The following is a 15,814-nucleotide window of genomic DNA, read 5'->3' as shown; positions in this document are numbered from 1 at the left end:
CTGTGGATGCAGTTCACGCGCTCAATCTGGCCATGCTGCTGCTGCTGCTGCTGCTGCTGCTGCTGCTGCCGCCGCCGGCCTTGTGTGTGTACAAGAGCGAAGGGGGCTCCACAGCGGTGCCTTTCCTGCTCATCAGATTGCGCGTCGAGGCGTGGCTCGTCATCTCCCTTCCGGCGGCTGCTGGACGCCGAGATGGCAGCCTGGAAGTCCTTGGAGCGAGGAGAAATCAATCGCCTTGCAAAAATCACAGGGCCTGGCCCCTGGCGAGGGTCAGACCGGTGTTAATAGGATCAAACAATGCCTCGTTATCAAGTAGAACTTTAGGTCGACCTCCCTTTCCCTCTGTGGTGAAGTAGGGCTGTTCAAGACCCGGGTGGACATCTTGGAGCCTTCCAGATGTTATGAGACTACAACTCCCCCAAAGCTCAGCTGCCCTAACCAGCGATGATGGGGGTTGCAAGCCAATAACATCTGGAAGGCCTTGAGGTAAAAAGGTGTGTTTCAGCCCGTTTGTTGGGTTGCTCAGAAGTGCGGAGTGATACAAGTGCCCCCCCCACTGAAGTGTAATTAGATACATTGGATCAGACCAACTTCTAGCCTGATCAAGCACAACTCTTGCATTGTACTCTTAAAACAGCCTTTGTTTTGTTGCTTCATGTATAGTGTGCCCATTTGAAAGTACTGTACCTGAGGATAACATTGTGGAATCTGTTGGTCTTGATTCCCCTGCATTTCAGAAAGTAACCTAGGGTGTGGTTTGTGGTTAGAACAGAGGCAGACGTCTTGGATATATTCATCTTGTTACATTTTGTTTACCAGATGCAAAAACAATCAGTATAATTTTTAAAGCCCTCTTGAAATCTTCACTTGTCTTCCCTTGGCTGGACTTGTGGACCATGGGTGAGGTTACAGCATGTGACACATTTACAGCAGTTGTCAATTGTCAGCAGCCACTCCAAATGTTATGGTGACCATGGATCTTATGGCAGCCCTGCCCGCATGGGCATCTCAGGTGGTGTGGTGCTAGGAGTAGTTGCAGCTAATTCACTACTCACTTGTCTGCCACTGGAGGTGAAGAGCACGCTTCCCCCTTGAATTGCATGGGTCTGAACAGCACAGTTTTGGTTATACACTTATATATAAGTGTATAAATAAATAAATAAACAACAAATATTCCAATGTGTAAATAAATATGCAATAAACGAGTATTCAATAAATACTATGACCCTGTCCACCCAAGGCCTTATGAGTTCAACAGTGAAGGCATCAAAGTGGTCAACTTGCCCCCAAACACAACATCTCTAATTCAGTCTCTAGATCAGCAGTTCATAAGGGATCTTTAAGGCTCATTACAGACAGTATTGTGTGGAAAGGATTCTCGACACTATGGAAGAGAGCCCCACTAGAGAGAACTGTTCTTTTTCTGTGCATATCTCTGTCTTTCTCTCTGTGCTCATCAACTCTTTATGCTTTCTAGTTACCTTTTGGGGGGCATAAGAGTTATGCCCGGATTACACGGGGGTGCAGCATCCCTAACCTGGTGTTACTGAAGGGAGAAGTGTGCTGGAATTGGAGTGCACTTGCTTTGTACTGCCTTCACAGCCTACCTGCTTCGTGTGGCACCAGACCTTTATTTTCAGCCACGTATTCCATCTGACTGGGCTCTGAGGTTATTGTCAGAGCCAGGCATTATTGAAATATTGTTGTGAAGCAAGGAAGCTGTGAAGGTACATAGCACCCATATCTCTTCTCAGCCATCAGCTATTCTGCCTGCTCTTCATCCTCCTTGGTGACCTGTGGTGGGTGCATTTACCTCACTGCTGCCACTTGCTGCCGCTTCCTCCTCCATGCCTGAGTGCTGCTGTACTTAATGGGGTGGGGGGGCAGGGCTTTTGTTCTTATCTTAAATGGGGGCAGGGATTTATCAGTGCTGGTTGCCCAGCAGAAAGTCATAATATATGAGGGAAACAGATGGGGTGTTTAGTAAGAGACAGACTCTGCATTTTTCATTTTCTCTACCTTGAACAGGAAAATGAGAAAAAGAATTAGCAAAATGCAAGAGGAGTTGTGTGTGCACAAAATGTGAGATCTTTTTATTTCACTTTGCAGGGAGAAAATGTGAAACATTTCATTGTCATCTGCAAGAATGAAATAAGCAAATATCTGTTCGTTTATTTATTTATATGCTACCTGTCCCCCAGGCCTGGGAGAAACGCAGCATGTAAAGACTGTTTTGTTAGATTTTAAGTTGTCACAAGACTCTTTGTTTTTACTGCTTCAGGGAGGCCCCAGAGTTTTTTTTTTCCTGAAACTTGACCAATGCCATCATTTGTTCATGTCCTTGGTACTTAGCTGGCTATCAAGCACAGCCCAAAATTGTATGAAACCCCTCCCATACTCCTGCTTTAGAAGAAACATTCACTGAGGAAAAAAACACTTCAAAGTTTTGCAGGGCTTTGCTTCATTTTAAATTCAGTTTTGCCAGCTTGTAGTTCACTCAGAGTATCTGCTCCCTTTGTTTTTAACATTGGTAACCTGCTTTTGTATTTATAGGAAGATGAGTGGAAATAAATGACATATTTAAGTGATGTAGCATGCAGTGGTGTGTTTAATGAAGTTGGTGGCAATGCTCCCCTTTTTAGGGATCAGGGATTTCAGTATTTGGCTTTCCTTTGAGACTTGCTGAGCATTTGGTTTTTGCATCTGTTTTATGTAGGCTGCAGTGGGCAAAGCTGAGCAATTATGACAAAAAGGGTTACACTAAAAGCATTTAAAAAGCGACCATGTGGCTTTAGGCTACTTACCTGTTGTAACACGTAAATGACAGCGCTTGACCTAAATAGCCCTATGGCCTGCCAAAAGATCCAGAGAATAAAATTGGGCAGCCGTAATGTGGTTAACACAAATACCATTTAAGTTATGATGGTGATGATGTAAAATTAAACAAGTGGAATTGGGTCTGCTTTTCTTTTGTTGTACAAATAACCCTTAATTTCATTAGTCAAATAACAGTGTGACCAATTGTGGAAGCTGATGTCTCCAAGACTGCAAACTGAATTTTATCCCGACTTCTCTGATAAGAGGTTTGTAGCATTTCTGTGTCACCTGAGTTACCAGCCAAAGAAAATGAACTTTTGTTTCAATAGAAGGCAGTGGGGGATGGGTGGGAATGAAGACTGGCCAGCAGCCTTCTTTCTGGTGAGTTTAGGACAACTCCATCAACATTAGCAGAGGTGGGATTTAAAGCCAGCACCCCTAGCTTGACTTTCCAGCCCCCATTTTGAAAATAACTTATATAAGCCACGATTTTTAGAATTCTTTTCTTTTTGCACAGTCGATAGATAAGTGGTGCCCAGCCTGATGAAGCCAAATGCTAGCATTTGTTTGTGATTTTTTTTAGTATCTAGTAGTAGTACTGCCTTGCCTTATATCATGTTTTTGCTAAAACAGCAGTAACAGTTGGAGCAGAGGAGGGGATAGTGGATTGTGACTATGGCACAGTGAAGATTCTATTTTTGCTGGTTGAAATACCCATTACATCCCCAAACTATTTGTCTACTGAGGCAAATACTGCACTGATTGTATTAATGTCTACACAGTTTTAGGGCACCCCCTTCAGAGTGGGGAAAATGGTATTGGAAGGAACCCCTTTCTTCACAGTGCATGGTCAGAGTAAAAATAAGACCTCCTGGATTGCTATTAATACTTCAGAAAGCCTGTGGGTCCCCTGTTTGTTTTTTCTTGCATTGGAATGATTCAGACAATCAGAATTTTCATGCATTTGAATGGCTGGTGTTATGCCTTATTATTCTATCAAAAATAATCAAAAATAAAAAAAAAATCACTGGCGTGCAAAGATTTATGTATTTTCATAGCATTATGAAGATTGGCTTTAAAGTTCACATTTCAGTTGCTTATCTTCAACATGTATGCCTCTTTCTTCTAGTTTTGCCATCAAAGTTTGCTGGCTAAATGTTGTCTTCTTGATGGGCATCAGTTATGTTCTTCCGTTGTTTTGAAGCAATATATTTTTGTGTGTGAAGATTATGTGCCATTTTTATTATTCTTTCTGTTGCAGTCTGAGTTACATGGAACAGTTGAAACTTTTTGCCTCTGATAGAGAGGGAAATGGAGAAGAAATCAACAGTGTATGGGAAGGTGGTATATGGGTGATGGTAGGTATGTTGACTAGCAGTGTGTGTGGAAAATCTTCCACCAAAGAGCATTTCCTGCAAAAATTTCCATTTCAGAAAAATTTCCACTCCTTTATTTGGTATGGGAAGAGTTTTTAGATGTGTGTTGTTTCACATACCTAATAAGTAACAATATGAGTGTATAAAAGTAACAAAATGAGCAGTCAAATAAAAACAACTCAAAGAAATATATAATGTATACATATATACACTATCTATCTATATATAGACAAGTGGTGAATATATTTAAAGTGTGCCAGCTATACTAAATGTGCTTTATTGATTTTTTTTTTCTGATGAGATATAGATTTGGTTACATTGATGTTTTGGGAAAAAAAATTGTCATACTTATATAGTACATAAATAGCATACACTCTAGAGTTTTTTTTTGGATTAAATGTGTCAAACACTGATTACTGTATGTGGCCTAATAAGGTTCTCTTGGTTGTGGTGTCTGTTGTGGTGCCCATGATGTGGAATGATTTCTCAGTCGAGAATGTTGGGTGCTTTTATTGACACATAAAGACCTGTGTGTTTACCCAGGCTGCTCATATTGCCACTTAACTCTGGTTTTGCATTTACCTTATTGCTTTGTCATCTTGTAAATAAGTTCTAATTTAAACTATCACGACCCCCCCCCCCGAAAACGTCCTGTCTAAAGTTATTTTGTTTTTACACCTGTAAATCCTATAATTCATTTTCTTATATTGCCTTTTCCTTTGGAAACTGAATATGTAAAAGAATTCTCTGTTGCTAGTTACCTCTGGAAGTGGATCTGTCCTCAAGCTAGTTACCATGTAATAGTACTAATATAATCCTAAGGACAGTGTTTCTGTAAACAAAAGTATTGCTATATTCCATCCATAGTAAAACAAAGAGCTAAAGGCACTTAAGGCAATTGACAGGAAGTTTGCTTTGTTTGTTTTATTTATATTGTGGTTGGCCGGAATTGAAATAACAATAGTACGGTATAAAATATCACATGAGTAGTAATACCTTATAAGGACACCTTTTGTCTGGCTAGCATGCTAATAAAGTGCAATAAGTAACAGGCTTGCTCTGTTAGAATGGTTAAATCACACGAAATATGATTACATCTGTGTTATAGCTTTACAACCAGTGAAGACAATGACATTGTTCATGTGAGTGGAATGTTCTTATCTGTATCCATAGGGGCCATTCCAACTCTGCAGTTCTAAGATAAGATTTAGTTTCTGTGATAACTCTGACTAAAAAGCAGTGTATCTGCCATACGAGAGAAAGTTGTTTCTAGTAGTGAGTTTCAGTCCTTAATGGCATACCTGTGTCACCTGATTTTTATTAGCAGTGCATGCCAGACATAATTGGATGCATTTGAGAGTATCACATAGGTATGCTAGTAAACTAGGTAGTAGAATCATGTGCACATTTGACTGCATTTTTGCTCTGTTAGTTTATTATAAAAGGTCCCTGTGGTGTAGCTTGCTAGATGTTGCTGTATTTCCTATGAATGTTGTAACGTTTTGTTTTGCTAGGAAAACTTCTACTGTATCCTCTTGCTATATAAGCCTAAACTTGACTAATGTAGTGCAGATTGTAGAAAATAGAACATCTGCTAATTTTAATCAACATAATTTATAAAATTCTATTTCCATGGCTGTTTATTCATATACCTTCTGTACAGTACTTGGCTACATTTCCTCTCCTTGAGAAGGGAACTAGCTTGGGCAGGTATTTTAAATATTTTAAATATTGTTGATAGCTTCCAGGCTTAAGGTGATTTTCTGTCTGTAAGCATTTGCTTAGTATTGTTAATGAATTAGGCTGTCCTGATTACCACGAATGAGTCTGTCCCTGGGGTTTCACCAATCAGGGGTCAATAGCTTATTGTTCTTTGTTGACTCTAGATTTGGGCATATGTATCACAATCCTAGGGGAAGGCAAGAGGTTGCTAGAAACTATTTAGAATTAATTTGAGCCCAAAGTTTGTAGGGCAGAAAGTGCCTTGAGCAGTCTGGGAATTTGATGCATGGTTAGCATCTCTGTTTTTTTTAGAGTTTGCTCTTGGTAGTCTCTGCTTATAGCTGTTAGAAATATCAGTGGTGACACTAAAGCCTTATTTTTTTTAAAAAAAAAAAACTGTCCTCCACACATTGGTGTAAATGCACAGGGGTTATGGAGACTGGGCTGCTTAGCTGTAGGTCAAATAGCCATGTTGAATACAGATGTCTTTATTGGGGCACTAATTTGCATCCAGCTAAATCTGTGTAGGTGGTCTGTGTGACTCAGACTTGTGTGGTGGAAGCTTCCAGTTATTGAGAGAACCTTGCCTGATTCAGCTGTGTGTGTGTAGGTGTGCAAGCAAGGCATCCATGCACAATATGTGGCTGGCAAGCAGGTGATGTAGTCTCATGCCATTCTACGTATTTAACTCTACGTGTGATAAATCTCTGAACAGATTTAAGTCTCCTTTATACTCTCATCCAAGAGAAAAATAAACTCTTATCCCTTGGAGCTTTTGGTAATTTTAAATAGGGAAGATTATGTAACAAGTTATTTCCTAATTAGTGCAAAATAAGCTGTAAAAAAAGCAAACAAAAAACTTTTAACATTAATCTTTTTCTTATGATGGTTCTGATTTGCTAGTTCTCTTGCAAAATGGAGGAGAAAAGCCTTCTCTGTACTCTACTAGCACCACTAGCAAGAGCAATAAAGCTCAGTTTGTCTCCTCCCTCAGCACTCAAGTGGAGGGTGAGCAAGATGGTAAAAGGCTTGGAAACCAAGCCTGGTGAAGAATGGTTGAGGAACTTGTGTATATTTGCCCTGAAAAAGAGGAGGTGGAGATTTGCCATCTTTAAATGTTCAAAATGCTGTCACGGGAAAGATGGAATAAATCGTTTTCTGCCATTTCAGAGGATAGGATATGAAGCAGTGATTCAGATTTCAAGATAGGGCCTTTGGACTAAATATTGGGAAGAATTTCCTGAGAGAAAGAGTTGTTTGACAATGAATAAACTTCTTTGGAAGGCAGTAGCTTTCCTTCATTGGAGATTTTTAAACAGAGTTTGGATGGACATCTGTAAGGGGTGCATTCACTGTGGATTGTCTGATTTGTCAAATTGTTGGACTCAGTGACCCTTCAGGTCTGTTCCTGCTATTGCTTTAAATGTTAAAAATTGTGCTCAGTATTAGATTACGTAACTACTATGTCAATTCCTCTATTCAATATTGGTTTTCTTCCCATAGAACTGGAAAAGACAGGAGTATGAGGAAGGGATTAAGAAAATGTAGTATTCCACATGTGGTTGGAGAGCAGCTCCTATTAGCACTTGTCATCATAGCCTGTGGTAAAGGACTATGGAAACTGCAATCCAATGTTATCTAGAAGGTCACAGGTTTCCCATCTCTGTATAAACAGTTGGCAGTGACTTTCATTATGAATACAGTACATCTAACCAGAGTATCAAGTCCTTTTCATGTTCTGTACAAGCTGGAATCATAATGTGTTGCATTTTTGCTAGATTCTTTGTGCTGGGAATCTAGTTCAAAGAAAACAGATAGCAACAGTGGAATAAAATTAGTAAATGTGAGGCATTAAGTTCTAGTAGAATAAAGATACAGTGGTGCCTCGCACAACGGGTGCCTCACACAACGATGAATTCACACAACAATGCCTTTTTCTGTTAAATTTGCCGCCTCACACAGCGATGTTTCCTATGGGGGATTTTCACACAACGATCTCCCTTTTCGCTCCTGTAAAAGTGTCTTACAATGTTTGGAAGCCGTTTTAAATGCTTGCGATGGTTAGCCCACCTCCTGAAACCTATGCAAACTGATTTTGGTGTTGTTCTGACACTTGGTTAATTTATGATGATTTTTTGAATTTTCTCCATTGGAAACCATTGGATGGTCTGTCTAATGGTTTCCAATGGAGAAAACAAAAAAATCATCATAAATTAACGAAGTGTCAGAACAACACCAAAATCAGTTTGCGTAGGTTTCAGGAGGTGGGCTAACCATTGCAATCATTTAAAATAGCTTCCAAACATTGTAAGACACTTTTACAGGAGTGAAAAAGGACTTCGCAAAGCCATTGAAATGTATTGAGTCGGCTTCAATACATTCCAATGAAGGAAACATTGTTTCACACAGCGATGTCTCCTATGGGGATTTTCACTCAGCAATGGCAATCTGTTCCAATTGGAACGGATTAACCGGTTTTCAATGCATTCCTATGGGAAATGGTGTTTCACAGAACGATGTTTCACACAATGTTGATTTTTTTGGAACCAATTAACATCGTTGTGTGAGGCACCACTGTAGTCTTTACAGAAGACATTTCTGGAAACATAGGAAGTTTTTATAGCAGTGGGGTTAGAGCAAACCTTGGTTCAGCTAGCAAGAGTTCTAACTCCTGTCCTCTGAAGATGCTTGCCACAGAGACTGGGGAAACATTAGGAAGAAAAACCTCCAGAATACGGCCAAACAGCTTGAAAAACCTACAACAACCATTGGATCCTGTCCGTGAAAGCCTTTGAGAATACAGTCTTTGTTAGACTTCAGAAAAGAACCTGTTCCAGAGAAATGTTTCAGATCTCAAGAATAGTATAAGGGGGAACATTGCCTGCCCGTGTTCCCTCCTCACAGTTTTTGCGCTCTCTCTCTCTTCCTAGATTTGAAACATGCGTTTGCAGTAACTGCCAGAAGAAGTGCCTGCATAAAAGTTATTTAATATGGACTACTGATAGTCTTATTGCTAATAGCATTTTTAGCAGAATGTTAATAGACATCTGTTTTAGCATTGAGTGTTTAATTTTGGCAATTGAATTCAAGGGCTAAATTGTCACTTGGCAAATGGGTCACTGGATGTTTCAAAATGTCACAGCTATTAGAGTGGAAGGGAGGGGCATAATCAGTGGATGGGGAATGACCCATCTTTCGTTAGCCTCTAACCTGGTTGCGGCTCCCAGTACCTCTCTTTTCTAGGTTCAGATGTTGGATATGTTCCCCCTCCCCATATGTGTTTTCTAGAGATACATATTAGCATGCACTCTTTAACATAAAGTATATGACAACTGTGACACTGGACAAGCATGCATTTGTTATGTTTCTATGCCCCAGACTTGTGAGGTCTGTGTCTTTGAATGTTTCTCCTTCAGGGGGATTGACTGGGTAGCTAATTGTTTGTGTCACTGAAAAGTTATTTTTTATTGCTTATTCAGTTCTTAGTTTTAAAAAAAAGGCTCCTGAAAGAGCTTACAGCTCAGTAAAAATGGATTTTTCACACCCTCAGGTTTATAAAAAGGACATAACGGAGAAGGAAAGAAGATTGGGAAAGAGGGTGTACAGAGAACTTTGGTATCTGTCCTTCATTACAAGGTTTTTATGATTAGAATGGAAAAGAATAGGAACAAACTGTCTCAGCTACATTGATGGTGTGATCCTGCTTTCTTTCTCATTCTTCTGCTGTAGGTTGATGGAATAGCTGCTGCTTGATGACAAGTGATAGAGTAAGAAGCCTGGCTTCTCAGTAGAGTTAATAAATTGTTCTGTCTTCTCTGTTCCTCCTTTGTTTTACTCTGTTTTTATTGCATTTGTGGGAAGCTGTGCAGTTTTCAACTTCTGCTGGTGGATATTCAATGGAGGGACTTGGTCAATTACTGTGCATTAAAATATTTCAAGAAATGATTGCTTGTTTTGAGGAAGAAACCAAACTGCAACAGAGATGAGAAATTGTTTGCACTAAGGCAGTACTGTACTGTGTTTGACAGAAAGGCAACAGTTGGGAGCAGATGGATAGGAGTCCTGGTTTTCCTCAGCTGGGATCCATAACGAGCATAAAAGGAGTGGAGAAATTGGCAAAGGAAGGACAAATTGTTCTGTCCTTGATATGCCAGGCTGCTCACTTGCCGGGAGAGGTTTCTCTCATTTTTCTTAATGTAATTGTGTTTGTCAGTGATGACCAAGCAAGTAGTTAAATCCAAGACATCCGTACAGTAGATGACTAAAACTTGCAATAATACTATTATTAAAAATAACAAAAAAGATGCTCATACAATGGATTCTTAAATATCTCAACTAATAACTTAGAATAATGTTATATAATTTCTAGAGAGGAAAGAAGGGATGTTTCAGAACAGCTAATGGCTATGCCATTGTTTTAGCCTATAACTCCCAACTACCCTTGCTTGTCCAGCCAGTGGTGAGGGGCAATTATAACTGTGGTCCAGAAAGCTTTAGAGCAGCGGTCTCAAACTTGCGGCCCGCAGGCTGATTGTGGCCCTCAGGATGATAGATTGTGGCCCTGGCCTTAATATGAAAGTTTAATATTAGTGTGGCCTGTGAGTTTGATATGTATGGCACTTTACAGTGCTGTGTGCGGAGCTGAACGAACCTACCAGTCACGGTGGAGTACAGTGGTGCCTCGCTTAACGGGCGCCCCGTTTAACGACAAATCCGCATACCGATGCGGATTTTGCGATCGCAAAAGCGATCGCATTGCGATGTTGCCTATGGGGAAAAATCGCTTTGCGATTTTTCCCCATAGGCCCCATATTCCCCCAGCTGACCGGCGGGGGCATCGGAAGGACCCCTGGGGAGGGCTCTCCCACCGTCCTTCTCAAGCTCCCGCCGGTCAGCTGGGGGAAAATGCAGGTGGGAGCTTAAGAAAGACCGCGGGGGAGCCCTCTTCCTCTGAGGAGGTGGCGGCCGCTCATCCGAAGGCCGGCGGCGAGCGGCGCTTCGGCCGGCTCGCTCCTCCCGGGCCATGCAGGGGGAAGAGGGAAGAGAAAGAGCCCTGGGCTGGGCGCCTGGCTCCGCCTCCCCTTCACCTCCTCCTCTCTTCAAGCCGGCACCCGGCCGGCTTGTGGCTTGTTCGTTCCCGGGGCCGTGCAGGGGGAAGAGGGAAGCCTCTTCCCCCTGCACGGCCCTGGGAAAGAACAAGCCCCGGCGCGACCGGGCGCCTCGCTCCGGCTCCGCCTCCCCTTCACCTCCTCCTCTCTTCAAGCCGGCACCCGGCCGGCTTGTGGCTTGTTCGTTCCCGGGGCCGTGCAGGGGGAAGAGGGAAGCCTCTTCCCCCTGCACGGCCCTGGGAAAGAACAAGCCCCGGCGCGACCGGGCGCCTGGCTCCACCTCCCCTTCTTCAAGCCGGCACCCGGCCGGCTTGTGGCTTGTTTCTTCCCGGGTTCGTGCAGGGGGAAGAGGCTTCCTTCTTTCCCCTGCACAGCCCCGGGAAAGAACAAGCCACAAGCCAGCCGGGTGCCTGGCTCCACCTCCCCCTTCACCTGCTCCGGTTCTTCTTCAAGCCGGCACCCGGCCGGCTTGTTCCTCCCAGGGCGGCGGCGGCGGCAGGGGAAGGGAAAGGGCCGGGCGCCTGACTCCCCGTCTCCCGCTTCACCTTCTCCTCTTCCTCCTTTTCCTGGGGGGGGGGAATGCCAGCTGATCGGCGGTTCCAAAATGGCGCCCCCTGTTTTCTGGACGGAGTCCTCGCTTACCGAGGCGAGGAAAATGGCCGCCCCTATGGAGGATCCTCGCTGAACGGTGAGTTTTTGCCCCATAGGAACGAATTAAACAGGGTTTAATTTGTTCCTATGGGGGTTTTCTTTCCGTTTAGCGATGTTTTCGTATAGCGACGTTAATCCTGGAACGGATTAACGTCGCTATGTGGGGCACCACTGTATATGGTTCTTGGGGGTGGGACATTGGCTGGACTTGATGCAAGCAGAGATGTATTTCTCAATGAGTGAAAGTTATAGCAGCGTTGCCATGGAGTGCTTTCTTCCATGCCTTCCTGGCTGCCTCGTTTCTATTGGGCACACGCGGACATTTGTCCCAGCGTCCTGTGTTCACAACACTTCAAAAAAAAAATTTAAGTTGCTGGCCAGCGGGACATTATATGTGTATTTTTCAAAGCCTGCAGTGAAGCGAAAGGTTGGTAATGAGCACAGACAATTTCAGGAAAAGTGGGAAATGCAATATTTCTTTGTTGAGCACAGGGGCAGCCCGATGTGTCTTATTTGCCCAGAGAAGTTGTGGTGCACAAGGAGTACAATTTGAAACATCATTACACAACTAGATACCAAGGAGATGAGAGAGCCAACTGGGTTGCCAATCTTAAAACATGTCTACTGAGGCAACAAGATTTCTTCAAGAAAGCAACCAAAGAGAATAATGCAACAGTTGAAGCTAGCTACGTGGTTAGTGAGATGATTGCTAAAACAGTAAAGCCATTCACAGAAGGTGAATTTGTCAAAAAGTGCATATTACAGGCTGCAAGTATAAGTATACTCTGTCTGGAAAATAAAGGTCAGTTTAGCAACATCAGCTTTTCTGCCAACACCGTGGCAGAGCGCATTTCTGACCTATCAAGTAACATTTATGACCGTGTGAGAAAGCCAAATGTTTCCATGTATACTCAGTTGCTCTTGATGAGACCACAGACATCACCGACACTGCCCAGCTCGCAGTATATGTCTATGGTGTTGATGACAATTTTGAAGTGATGGAGGAGTTACTCACAGTAATTCCAATGCATGGCCAGGCCACCGCTCAGGAGATATTTCACCAGCTGTGTGATGCCATTGAGAATGCGGGTTTGCCATGGAAGAGGTTTGTTAGAATAACAACCGATGGAGCGCCATCAGTAACAGGGAGGAAAAATGGACTGGTGGCACTTGTTAAAAAAACTGGAAGAGGAGGGTGTAGATGAAGCCATTGTTCTGCACTGCATCATCCACCAGCAGGCCCTTTGCAGCAAATGCCTGAAGTTTGACAATGTGATGTCTGTTGTTGTGAAATGCATCAACCAAATCAGATCCGTGCTTTTTTTAGAGGAAATGGAGTCAGAATATGGGGATGTGCTCTACTTTACCGAGGTACATTGGCTCAACAGGGGAAACGTAAGAGACTTTTTGAGTTGAGAGCAGAAGTGAAAGCCTTCACGGAGAAGGATGGAGTGGCTGTTCCTGTGCTAAGTGACCTGGCTCTTTAGGCAGGCCTTCCCTCCTGTCAATATCTGATTTATTTATTGCCGCCTTCAATTGTATTAATGCTGCTATTTCATATTGTTATTATTTGGATTGCTGTTAGACACTCAGTGTAGACTTTGGTCTAGATGGGCAGGGTATAAATAAAATAAAATTAAAAATAATAATTGTGAATACATATTGATGCACTTATTTGGGCACCAAGCCTGTTTATGTTGTGGCAATAGTAATGCAGTAAAGTGGAGTCTCATAGCACAGTGTTTAAACTTCAGTACTGCAGCCAAAACTCTGCTCACAACCTGGGTTCAATCTGAGTTGCTTTGCTTGATGTTCACTCAGTCTTCCATCCTTCTGAGGTCGACAAAATGAACACCCTACTTTCTGGGGGGGCAGTGTGTAGCCCGCATAATTAAATTGCAAACTAGAGAGTGCTTTAAGTACTATGGGGTGGTATATAAGCAGCAATTTTTTTCTGTATTTTATTTTATTTTTGCTTCTTGCGTAATTTCATCAACAAATTTGTATCAGAGCAGGCGTTATATGTAAGTAGTAGAATATACCGGTATGTACTCAAGATTTATACTGTTGGTCATTTTTGCCTGTGAGCTTTTTATTGGTAACATTATGGATTTACTTTGAATAAAAAGGATATATCACAATTTAATTCATGATTTAAATTTTGAAAATCTGCTTTTTTGATGATTCAGATAAAAATCTTTTTATTTAAATTTATGTTTTAAAGAAAGCAATTATTGGTTTTTATCCACCCTGACTTTGGTAATGATCTAATAACTGTATGAACAGAATATTGAATAGATGGGCCTCCCATTTCACTTAGGAGAGCTCTTTTTTTGTTCATCCTGATGAAATTTGGTAAGGGAGCTTTATGGTATTGTTTAGATTCTGCAAAAAAAGTGTAGTTGGAATGTGTTTTCTCGCTGTCCTCCTGGGGAGCAAGGAAAGCTGTATTAGTGATTGATTGATTGATTGACTAATTGATTGGTAAGTGATATATCACTTCATTGACTTGCCACCAAAGTGATATAGCACTGATTGTTGGGGGAAACAGTCACTGGTGCTGCTTCAGTTCAATACCAGTGACCACACGTCGGAAACTGAACAAAAACGGAGTGATTGTACTCATGCTAAAACAAACAAACAAGCCACTGCAAGGGACCCAAAAGGTGCAGATAGGCATGGATAACTGTTGATCTACTTTGTTATTGTCTATGTCATGTGTGGTTGCCAGAAAATGTAAATAATCAGCCTGTTCCTACAGTAGTTTGAAACACAGTGCCATCTGATTGCAATTTGAGTATCTTCCCCGGTTTGCCCATACACCAAGATCTATAGAGTCTTTTTACATGTACTCTTTTTAGCAGGAAAGTGTTGTGTGTTTACAGAGAGAGGTCCTTTGTGTTAGTATGTCTCAAGCTAGCAATTCTCACCCTCAATGATGGTAATGCTCCAGTCTTCTGAGCACTAGGGTCGAAACGTCCTGTTTCCTCAAGTTTTAGAAAAATAAATGAACCTTGTTTTTGTTTTTGTTCATTCTGCTTAATTGGTTATAGCATTTTATTTGCGTTTATTTATATTACATTTATTTGCCTATACTAAATAATTCCCTAGAATCCTTCTGATGGAAGTCAGGGAAAAATGTGCCTCATGGGAAATGGCATGTGTATTGGTGATATTAAATGGCAAATAAACTTAAATGATTTTGTAGTACTGCAATTTTTACAAAGTTCTTAAGCAATTCACTGCATAAAATTCTAATTCCGTTTGGGGGCTATAACTTCATACTCATGATACATGGTGAAAGAAACAAAACTAGCTTTTAGTAGCAGTGATTGAAATCTTATGACTGTCTCGCTTGATTTTATTGAATAATTGTACTGTGGGGTTCAAATTAATTTTCAAAATATAAATAACAGGAACTATAAAGACTTAGACATTCTATAATGACTTGGTCATGATATGAACCAGAACAATAGACTCAACTGGAATGATTTGGATCATATCATGATCTGCATGCATCTATCATCAGTAGGGAAGTTGTACATGTTTGTTACAGTATATGGGGCTACATTTGTAATACTGTGGGACTTCACTGGTGCGTGTAGCTCCAGTTAAATGCTTATTTATAAGCAAGTATTCTTATGAATCATACAAAGACCCTCTCAAAACCCACTCAAGGTTGTGAATAAAATGAAAGTATACCAATGAAGTTATTATTTAAAGATTACTGCACAGAAGGCCAGTGATACAATAACAAATCAGATATGCAGAAGTGCTTGAAACTTGAATTTTTAAATCCATGCTGTGGTTTTACCTTTCAAAAAGCACAAAAATTGTGTGCAAGCTTTCAAGACTTGCAAGCTCCTTAATCAGAAAAAGATATTCCAAAAAGTGGGGCAGGGAGTGCTTTTATGTCAGAGACAGTGAACTCTTACATGTCCATTGAGATATTATGGAAGGAAGAAATTACAGACTTTCAAGTGGGCCTCCTCAGTTATTAGGTTTCATACAGTTCCAGGTTTTTAGGGAGTTGTTTCTGTTTTCAAACTAGAGATTCAAACATTTCTTGCATCTTTTTGCCTTTCTTGTTCCCAGCAAGCCTGTTAGAGAGCCTGAAGTTATTTCTTCCAATGACATCTC

At 41.5% G+C, this 15,814-nt stretch overlaps 2 protein-coding genes across 5 annotated transcripts in view; both read left to right on the top strand.

Moving 5' to 3' along the window:
• TPD52 (tumor protein D52) overlaps nucleotides 1-15,814 on the top strand; it is a 42,744-nt gene that overhangs the window by 1,173 nt on the left and 25,757 nt on the right. The window lies entirely within an intron of this gene.
• Nucleotides 54-15,814, top strand: part of LOC144589259 (uncharacterized) — a 486,230-nt gene continuing 470,469 nt past the window's right edge. The window contains exon 1 of the mRNA XM_078393548.1: nucleotides 54-5,498. The gene's annotated coding sequence lies outside the window, so the exon portion shown is untranslated. The remainder of the gene's footprint in view (nucleotides 5,499-15,814) is intronic.

The sequence above is a fragment of the Pogona vitticeps genome, chromosome 4 (assembly GCF_051106095.1).
Source record: "Pogona vitticeps strain Pit_001003342236 chromosome 4, PviZW2.1, whole genome shotgun sequence".
NCBI classification, from domain to species: domain Eukaryota; kingdom Metazoa; phylum Chordata; class Lepidosauria; order Squamata; family Agamidae; genus Pogona; species Pogona vitticeps.
This window is presented reverse-complemented; position numbering and strand designations above follow the sequence as displayed.